We start from the raw sequence: 10,988 nt of genomic DNA, 5'->3' as shown, positions 1-10,988 counted from the left end.
TGATCCTACGATTAGCACTTGTTTCCTGATAATAGTTCACCTCTAAACTGATGTCTTCTTTATCCTTCTTGATCAGATGTCCCTTTGTTGTATACTATCTTCTTTCCTTTATTCTACTCTAACTAATTCTACAATGTAATATCACTTCATAACTCCTTACCCACCATGTATACTCTATTTTCACATCCAAACTCCTCTATACTCTGCTTCAACACCTTACACACTCACTAGAGAGTTTTGGGTTTGTTCTCTTTAAGAAGACTTTGGTGACTTAGGGTTAGGTATGAATCTATGGCTAAGATTCATCCATTTTTCCACTTAATCCTTCCTATTTTCTAATTGGATTCATTTAATTGCATTGAGAATCCAACTTAAGATTCATCTTTATCTTAAAAATATCATAATTCATCCTTAAGTCAGCTCAAAAATAGTTTACATAGTGTTTTGTGCCTTTACAAATAAATATGTAAAAATTGTCTTACTCGACACCTGAAATCTCTTATGCTTAGCATACACTAATCTTTCTACTATGACTAGGCATCTGTATTACTTGATATAATCCACTATTTTTTTGACTCTTGAATCACTTGGCATATACTATCTACTCAGAACTTGAGTGACTCGGCACATGAGTGGCTTGGCACTCACTGTGAACTTAGCATACTCTGTAATATACATGTTGTGATCGATATGTACTACTTGTTTGGCATGAACTAAGTAAATAACTTAAGTGTGTTGGCACTCAATCATCAAAACTAATCTAAGATCAACAATTCTAAGACCTTTGATTATCTTCAATAGTCCTCTTAATGATTCTAATCAAAGTCTTATTGGAGGACTCAGCCAAGCCATTGTCTTGGGGATAGTAATTAGAAGAAGTTCTTAGGTATATGCGATGATCAATTGCCCATGCAAAAATTTGGGCTCCTACAAATGATTTTGCATTGTCTAAAATTATGGTGGAATCGGCACCAAACCTTGTAACAATTCCATCAAATAATTCAACAAATGAATTCTTAGTAGCATCTTTTAATGCAATTGCCTCTGTCCACTTGGTAAAGTAATCTATAGCAGCAAGGATCCATTTATGACTACGGCTAGAAGGAGGATTGATGAGGCCTATGAAATATAATCCTAATTGAGAAACTGGTTCATCAACTTGGATAGGATGAAGTGGGAGGGTTGCAAGCCTTTACTTACCTAAAAAGAAAGCACATTTTTCACATTTTTTGACATACCTATTGAAATCATGAAATAAAGATGACTAGTAATATCCTACCCTCATTATCTTCATGGAAGTTATTCTTGCTAAAAAGTGGTCATCGTCAGGACAATCATGAAGCTCCTTAATCATTCTATCAGCTTGATCTATATCAATGCACCTTAACAAATCTCCATTGAAGTCTTTCCTAAATAGGATACCATCAACTATGGCATAAGGAATGGACTACAATATGAACTATCTTCTTTTTGCCCTATGCAATCCTTGAGGATACCCATTTCCTGACAAGAAGGTTATCATGTCATCTATCCAACTCCTTGGATTCTCATTTCCTACTTCCTACTGATCTATAAGCACCAAGGAAACTTCCTCATCTAATTCTTGAGATGAAACCATCTAGTTGAACAATCCTTTCCCTCTTACCAAATTGGTAATCTGAATGTCCACATCATATTTCATCACCTTAGTGATCCAACCTACTCTTTTCTCATTAATATCTTTTCTTAAAAGGAAATCCTTCACACTGGCATGAAGCACTATAAAATGGATCATGTTGTGTGATGGAAGGTTCCTAAACTTCTTCAAAGATTTTATGAATGCAAGAGCTTTCTTTTCCACATAATTGTACTTCCATTCATATTCCTTGAGCCTTTCACTAAAGAAGGGAATAGGTTGCTCTTTATTATTTTCATTTGATTGAGTTAAGACAACAAAAATGATTGACTCACCATCCAAGGTATAAAGAATGAAATATTTCTCAAAATTTGGATTGATGAGAGTAGGGGTTGAGGCTATGGTTACCTTGATCTCTTCAAAACTTTCTTTCCCTTCCCTAGTCCATAAAAGACCATATTCTTTTTAATCATAGTTGTAAGATGTTTCACCATAGCAGCTAAATTAGGAATGAATCTCCTCAAAAAATTTATTCTACCAAGAAAACTTTACAGACCATTCTTATGACTAGAAAGGGAGAGAGAAATTATTTCCTTTGTTCTCTCTAGACCAAAGGTTAGACCATCCTTGGATACAATGTGCCCTAAAAATTTTCCTTTATTAGTGGTAAAGATACACTTGGTTGGATTCAGAGATACTCCATACTCTCTACATTTTATGTATACTTGTTTGAGATGGCCCAAATGATCTACTACATTCTCTGAATACATTTTGATATCATCAAGGTATACCAACACAAACCTTTCAATCATGTTTTTGAAGGCCATCTCCATTTCCTTTTGAAATGTGGCACCTGCATTTGTTATCCCAAGTGACATCTTACCATAAGCATAAGTGCCCCACTTTGTTGTGAATGTAGTCTTATATCTATCAGACTCCTTGACTAACACCTGATTGTAACTAGAGAATCCAACAAGGAAAGAAAACCTCTCTAAACGATTGACCTTATACATATTTATACCATGGAAGGGGGTGGATGATGATCCTTAAGGGAGGCTTGGTTAAGATCTCTAAAGTCTACACATAATCTGATCTCTCCACTCTTCTTTCTAATGGGGACAAGGTTAGCTACCTATGATTAGTGCTTGATAGGGAAAATGATATTGGCTTCAATCAATTTGTATAGCTCTTTTCTTGTTAATGGCTCAATCTTGGGATTCAGTAGCCTCTACTTTTGTCTAACAGGTTTGACATTATCAGCTAAATCTATGGTATTTTGAAATAAACTTGGGTCAAAACCCTTCAAATCATCACATATCCAAAAAAATGCATCACTAAATTCTTAACATAGATGAACAAAACTTTCTTTCTTAGATTCAGAACATATCAATTAGAAACCATGACTAGTATGTAACCATCATGTATACCTCTATCTCTTTCTTGGTCATCAACATTGAAGACACTCTCTAAGGTAATAAGACCCTTAGGAAACTTTTTGGAATTGAGATTGATGATTTTTTCCCCATACAAGTCATGTCATCTTGACTAGTTTCTATTTGAGAACTCTGCTTCATTCTACAAAAAACTCACAATTTGTGCATTAGATTCAAAGACTTGCAAATTGACATTATTATCAAGGATAGCAGGCCAAACCACCACAATCTATTTCTTCTTCTCATCCTCAAGGCTCCTTGGTATATCATAAGATGCACCAACTATTGCAAGTCTATCAACATGTCTAATCTCTTTTCTAGGAATTCTTTGAATATTAAATTTGTTGAAACCTTCAAGAAAATCTGATATTCTATGTTTATAAGACTTGAGCAAACCATTCTTAGTGACATTCTGATTTCTCACCTAATAGACAATCAACTCACTAGCTCCATATATATTGAAGGCTTGAATTTCTCTTTTTTGAGCTAGTAGAAGACCTTGAATTAATGTCTCATACTCATCCACATTATTGTTACAACTAAATTGGAGATTAAAGGAGAAGTAGTACCTTTCTAATGTAGGAGAAACCAACATCACACCCGCCCTTGATCCATTTTCATTCCTTGATCCATCAAAGTACATGCTCCAAATCCTTCTTGTATCTTCATTGGTCTTCATAAGGTTGGGGCCAAGAGTATCCTTTTTTAATATACAATAAGTACCAAGGCCTATCTCTAGGGTTTCTGATATAGGATCAAATTGATATGCATTAGCCCATTCATCTAAGAGAAAATTAGGTATCTCTAAAAGGGAAGTAGCAAGATCATTTACCATGTCATTTTCATCTATCTCTAACATAGTACAATTCATATTTATGAGATTTGGTGTGTAGGGCTCATTATGATGGAGAGTTAGGGGCTCTACTCTAATTGAAGCCCTGGTACCATATCTTATTCTAAAAACATATATGACCAATCAGAGGATATGTTACTACCTATTTGGGCAGTGAAATCTCTTGAGAGACAAATGGAAAAGTGTGGTTTAACTTCAACAACTAATATATCTTGAATTATAGTACAACTAGGGCATGCATGTAGAACTATTTCAATATTTCTAAGGATCCCTACAGTCTTGATAGTATCACCATCCAACTATAATATGTCCCTATCAATGGGATCATATTTCATTTCTAAAGCATCTGCAACACACTTAGGCATCATTGAACTACTAGCCCCTAAATCAATCATGCAATTATGGACTAGCTTATCCCCTATGATTAGAGAGACATATAATGGAGGAGTTCTAACCTTTTTAATTGTTTCTAGCTCCCTTGATGGTTGTAATAGGGTTGTGGTATTTTCTTCTCTTGATGGACGATCCTTTGGTTCAATGCTCTCCAATTCTTGCTGCAGTAACCTCTTTTGCATAGGTATAGTAGTGACAACATCCCACATAGAAATAATCATATTCATTTTATTCATTTTCTCTACCACACTAAATGAGGCATTAGGTGTTCTGGTAGAATCCTTGGGAGCTACATGTGTAAGAGGTGGAGATGGAATAACTTGAGGGTCATTCACATCTCCTTTACTACTATTATGTCTTTATTGTTGAGGAGCATTGGCTTGATCATTTTCTTCTTGTATATGAGGTATTGCATTTGATGTTGAGGCCCAATTAGGAGGAGGAGGGGTAGCATCTTCAATAGCTCTTATTTTGTTCCTAATATTGTGAGTAATGGAATTTTGGTTTACATTACAATGTGCCTCCACCTGGGGATTCATGAAGGAGCAATCACTTTGTCATTGAAAATGTGAGGCATCTTTAGATTGGCTCTCCTTGTATGATTTCCCTATTGTAGTCTCTTGAGAGGTCAAAGCTAAATAGGATTTATCCCGTTCACACATATAATAGGCATAGGAATATTGCAGCAATATGTCCAATTTCTTCACAAGAAAAACAAACTAGAGGAACCTTACCTTTGTATTTCCTTTTACCTCTTGAATATTTCCTTGCTAGCAGAATTTCAACCACCTCAAGATCACTATCTGAACTCTTTTTTTATTCTTCTTCACTATATGACTAAGAATCCTTTATCTTCTTGCCTGTCTCCTTGAGTGAAAGCTTGGCTTCAAATGTTGATTCAATGTTCATGGTAGTTGGAACATAATTATCATAGTTATCTAGCTCGAATACAGTCAATCTTCCAACTATGGCTTCTAAATTTATCTTATGATTTGCTTCACATCTTCTTTCTTGAATTGTAGAAACTCTAATTACATAAATGGGAAGTAGTTTTATAATAAATTTACTTATAACTATTTCCTCCTTGATATCTCCTCCAAAAGCTTTGATTGCACTAACACTTGCTTTAACTCTTTCAACATATTTTGCAATATTTTCATCTTCTCTCATCCTCATTTGATCAAATTGAACTCTCAAAATTTCTACTTTTGCTCTTCTCACATTATCATCACCTCCATAGATATCTTTTAGCTTGTTCCACATTTCAAAAGTAGTTTTTTATTCCTTGATATCATCAAATTCTTCATAACTTAGGGCAGATGCAATATCTATCAGCATGTTGTTGTGAGTCTTCTTTTTAGCAATATCATTGATAGATAATGTGCCAGTAGGTTCTACATATTTTGCATCAAGGTACTTCAGCATTGTATAACCAATAGAAGCTAGATGAAGTCTAATCAATCCTTGCCATGCTGAGAAGTTGTCCCATTTAAGTCTTGGATTTTCCCTCTTGTAAGACATCCTAATCTTTAGCTTAGATCCTTGAAATCTTTTCTTGCAATCACCAAAACCTCTGATACCAATTGTTGGAAATGTAGATGAAGTAACTGGGGGAGGTGAATCAGTTACCACAAAAAAATTTCACATATCCCTTAGATGTCAAACAAGTTACTTACTACTGTCATATGGTAAACATTCACAAAAATGTTGTAGCTCAGTAGATTAAGTTGTTACTGATCTTTAACTATTCATAATTATTAATATGCATGCAAAAGTAAATAACATGAACACAAGAGACACCAGATTTAACGTGAAAACTCAATATGGGAAAAACCACCAAGTAACTAGCCACCAATTTTCACTCTTCTGAAGTGAGCCCTATTAGGAGCCAACCCTATTAAAGGTTTACAAAATACACTATTAGGTGTGACCTTGTTAGAGGATTTATTCACCCTATTAGGAGTGGCCTTGTTAGAGGTCTTTAGAACAATTCAACTGAATTGTAACCTTGTTAGAGGATTTTCAAAATGACTGTTAAACCAACTCTGTTAAGAGATTTTGGAATCACTACTACAATGTTTAGAAAGTAATAATGAAATGACCTGAATAAGATGCAACTAAATTTTTTGATTACAGATCTCTATTCTGCACCATTAGATCCTCCTTGATCAAATATAACTTTTTTCCTCCTTAATGATCTCTGATCATCCTTCAAAATTCACTCTTGCAATAGTCAGTCCACCTTCACATTCATATCACATCAAATTCATCACACTAAAATTCACAACTTGACCTCTCATATATACCATTCAGATTATCAAGTCAGCTCAATTACAAGTTACAATCACCTATAATCATTACCATAGTCATCTAGAAATAATACTTAAAACAATTAAACATTAAATCATAAATTAACAAATTCCTTTACTGGCCAACTCTGCTCAGTAAACACTACTTCAAAAATAATTTCCTGAGTTAACCATCTCAACTCAATTAACACTGCAAATTCTGTGAAATTGTTTGGCTGTCGAGTGAACTTGATAAGAACTAAATTTCCTTTACTAACCATGAGAGCTTGGTAAGAACTAAATTTCCTTCACTGACCATGAGAACTCAGTAAAAACTATTTTCTACCACATTTTTCTTTGATGACCGAGTAAGCTCGGTAGACACTGAATTTCCTTTGCTAACTTTGAAAGCTCAGTAACAACTATTTGAACAAGGTAAAGTCTGAGAATGCTTAGTAGACACTATAAATCTTCTTGTAAACCAACTAAGCTCAGTAAGTGCTAATAGATGACTTGTATGACATTTGTGTAACATCAAAGACAACACACAGTTGTATAATTTTATCCAACAATCTCCCTCTTTGGCATTGATGGAAACACAACATGTCATAGCACAATGAAATCTGAGAACAAGACTTTCTCTAGTAGAAGGTTTTCTCCCTCTATAATTTTACACCTCAAACTTCAATTATTTGCAAGAAAACTCTCCCTCTTTCATAGTAATCTCTCCCTCTTGCATAAACTCTCTATCTTGCAAATTTTAGAAAGGTATGACATTAAACTCTTCCTCTTTGACAACACATGCCAAAGACAACACAACTCAAATGAATTTCAATGTACCTTAAGTATTGATTCATATGCAATGTCTTCATTACTTTGTTGCATCAACTAATAGATCTTCAACTCTATTCATGTTGATGCATCACTAAAATTCTATTTTAGTGAGCTTCAAATAGGGGAGTGACCCCTAACTTGCCTCTTAGATACAAGAATGCATCCTTAGGTAAAGGCTTTATGAATATGTCAGCAATTTGTTCCTTTATATGGACATATTCCAATCTAATATCCTTATCTTGCACCAATTCTCTAACAAAGTGATACTTTATAGCAATATGCTTTGGTTAGGAATGCATCATTGGATTCTTTGAAATGTTAATTCCATTTGTATTATCACAAAACATGACAACTGGTTCTTTAATCTCTACCTTCATGCCTTCCAATCATTGTTTAAACCAAACAATGTTTGAATAGTTAACTGGTGCTGCAACATATTCTGCCTCTGTTGTGGACTGGGATGTACAATTTTGCTTTTTACTTGTCCATGAAACCAACCTCTTTCCAAGAAAGAAAGCTCCTCCACTTGTACTCTTTCTATCATCAATGTTTCATGCCCAATCTGCATCAGTAAACACTTTTAAATCTAGATTTCCTCCAAGCTTATACCATAATCCATAATCTTTAGTGCCTTTCAAATATCTCATGATCCTTTTGATTTCCATCATATGATTTTCTCTTGGCTTTGCTAAAAGTCTTGTTACAATACGAACTGCAAGGGAAATATTAGGTCTTGTATGCACTACATACTACAACTTTCCAATCATAGATCTATACAATGTCTAATCTGCTTCCTTTGATTCATCATCCTTGGTAAGTTTCAATCTAGTACACATAGGAGTCTCAACTGGTTTGTAGTCTTCCATACCAAACTTTGTCAGTATCTCCTTGATGTATTTTGATTAAGTGATGTAGATAACATTCTTATTTTTCTAAATTTGAAGACCAACAAAGAATTTGATCTCACCAAACATTGACATTTCAAATTCTTTGTTCATTTTCTATGAGAATTCTTTACATTGATCGTCATTTCCTATAAAAAAAGTATCATCCACAAATATTTCTTCCAAAACAATATTATTATCTGGTCCTTCCTTGATATACAAGCTATTGTTATTATTAGTTCTTTAAAAACCATTCTGAATAAGATAGTTATGCAATCTCTCATACTATGCTCTAGGGGCTTGCTTCAAACCATACAATGCTTTATGTAATTTTTAGACCATGTCCTTGTTGTTTGGATAAACAAAACCTTTAGGCTATTCAATGTAAACATCTTCATCTAGTATACCATTAAGAAATGTAGACTTGACATCCATCTGATAAACTTTGAATCCTTTATATGTAGCATATGCAAGTAAGGTCCTAACACCTTCCAATCTTTCAACAGGAGAAAAAGTTTCTCCATAGTCTATTCCTTCTTCTTGAGAGTATCCTTTGCATACTAGTCTAGCTTTGTTTCTTGACACCTTACCATCTTCATTTAACTTGTTTCTGAATACCCACTTAGTTTCAATCATATTTTTATCATTAGGCCTAGGTACAAGAGTCTATGTTTTGTTTTTCTCTATCTACTCTATCTCTTCATTCATAGCTTCAATCCAACTTTCATTTTCTAATGCATCTTTGACACTTCTAGGTTCAAAATTAGCAAGTAAACAAGTACCTTTCAACTTACTTTTTGTCATAGTTCCTTCAGATTTAGCTCCAATGATTTGATCTAGTGCATGATGCCTCCTGACATACTTAGCCAACACAAGCTCCTTGTCTTTTGAATGACTTGCATTGTTATCTTCTTGTGGTTCAACTTCTAGTTTTGGTTGCTCAGGCTAGGTAGGTGTTGACTCGGTAGCTTCTATTTGTAACTCGGGTCCTTGTAACTCGATTTGAACTTCCTACAACTCGGTAGTTATGTTGGGCTCTGTAGGTACTATCCTTTTGTTGACAAATGTATCTAGTAATGTGTCAATAAAAATAAATCTTCTATAATCTTTCGATTCTTTCCTACTTTCTTCTTTAGATCTTTCTGCAAACTCATCAACTTTCACATGTGCACTTTCTATGACTTTATGAGTAGACAAATTCAAACATCTATATGCTTTACTCTTGCAAGAATATCCCAAAAATATTCGTTCATCACCCTTCACATTAAACTTACCTTTTCTAGATTATTTCAAAATGTAACATTTTCTTCCAAATACTTTTAGGTAACTTACATTGGGTTTGTAGCCATACCATAACTCATAGGAGGCTTTGAATGAGTCCTTCTTTAGTTGTACTCAGTTCAAGGTATGAACTGCAGTGCTAATAGCTTCCTTCCAGTATTTGATAGCAATGCTCTTTTCAATTATTAAGGTTCTTGCACAATCCATGATAGATCTATTCCTTCTTTTAGCTATTCCATTTTTCTCAGGAGTTCCAGGTGCTGAAACCTACCTTTTGATTCCTTTTTCAATACAAAAGTTATTGAACTCATGTGAAATGAATTCACCACCTCTATCTAATCTCAAGCATTTTAGTATTTTGCTTTTTTCCTTCTCTACTCTGGCCAAATAACATTTGAACTTCTCAAATGCTTCTAATTTATCTCTCAAGTACATGAGAGTCATCATTCTTGAGTAATCATCAAAAAAAAGACTGAAGAATTTTTCACCAGTATAAATTTCAATTCCAATAGGTCGACACAAATCAGTATGCACAATTTCTAAAACTTCTTCAGACTGATAGTTCTTACTTTTAAAACCAATCTTTCCCATCTTGCCAATTTGACAATTCTTGCATAGACCAACCTCTGGTTTCTTTATGTTAGGAATGCCTCTTACTTTCCTAAATTTACTTATTTTCACCAAGTTATCAAATTTTACATGACACAACCTCCTATGTGATAACCAACTTTTTTCAACTTAAGCAATAAAGCATGAACATTCACCAAGTTCAAGATAAAACAAGTTACCTTTTTTTTGAGTGCTTGATCCAATTAGCTTTCCTTTGCCATCTAGTAGTCTTTCTTTTCCATGCATGAATTCCACTTTGAATCCATTATTGAGTAGCTATACCACACTCAACAGATTGTGTTTTAGTCTCTCTACCCAATATGCATTATCACATACAAGTTCTTTGGTTAGTGAGATTCTTCCTCTTCCTTTTATGCAACAAGGTTCATTATTACCAAATCTCACATTGCCACCATCATAGTCTTCAAAATGTTCAAACTTAGTTTTATCACTAGTCATATGATGAGAACAACCACTATCTATAGTCCATGTATCATTTTTTCTCACATGATAAATAAGTGACATTTCCTCATTATTATTAGACTCATTCTTCATGGCAATGTAAACAGTTTCATCTTCTTCTTCTTCATTAGAATCCTTAGCCATGAAACATGTTTTCTTACCTTTTTCCTTGAATGATTTGAAATATTTCTTGCCATTGCACTTGTGACCTTTCTTCTCATCCTTATTCTGCTTATTTGGGCACCTAGCAATAATATGTCCAATTTCTTCACAAGAAAAACATATTAGAGGAACCTTACCTTTGTATTTCCCTTTGCCTCTTGAATATTTCCTTGC

Source organism: Cupressus sempervirens, chromosome 3 (assembly GCF_028749045.1).
Source record: "Cupressus sempervirens isolate cs-2001-9-10 chromosome 3, ASM2874904v1, whole genome shotgun sequence".
NCBI classification, from domain to species: domain Eukaryota; kingdom Viridiplantae; phylum Streptophyta; class Pinopsida; order Cupressales; family Cupressaceae; genus Cupressus; species Cupressus sempervirens.
Note: the sequence above shows the minus strand (reverse complement) of the source record.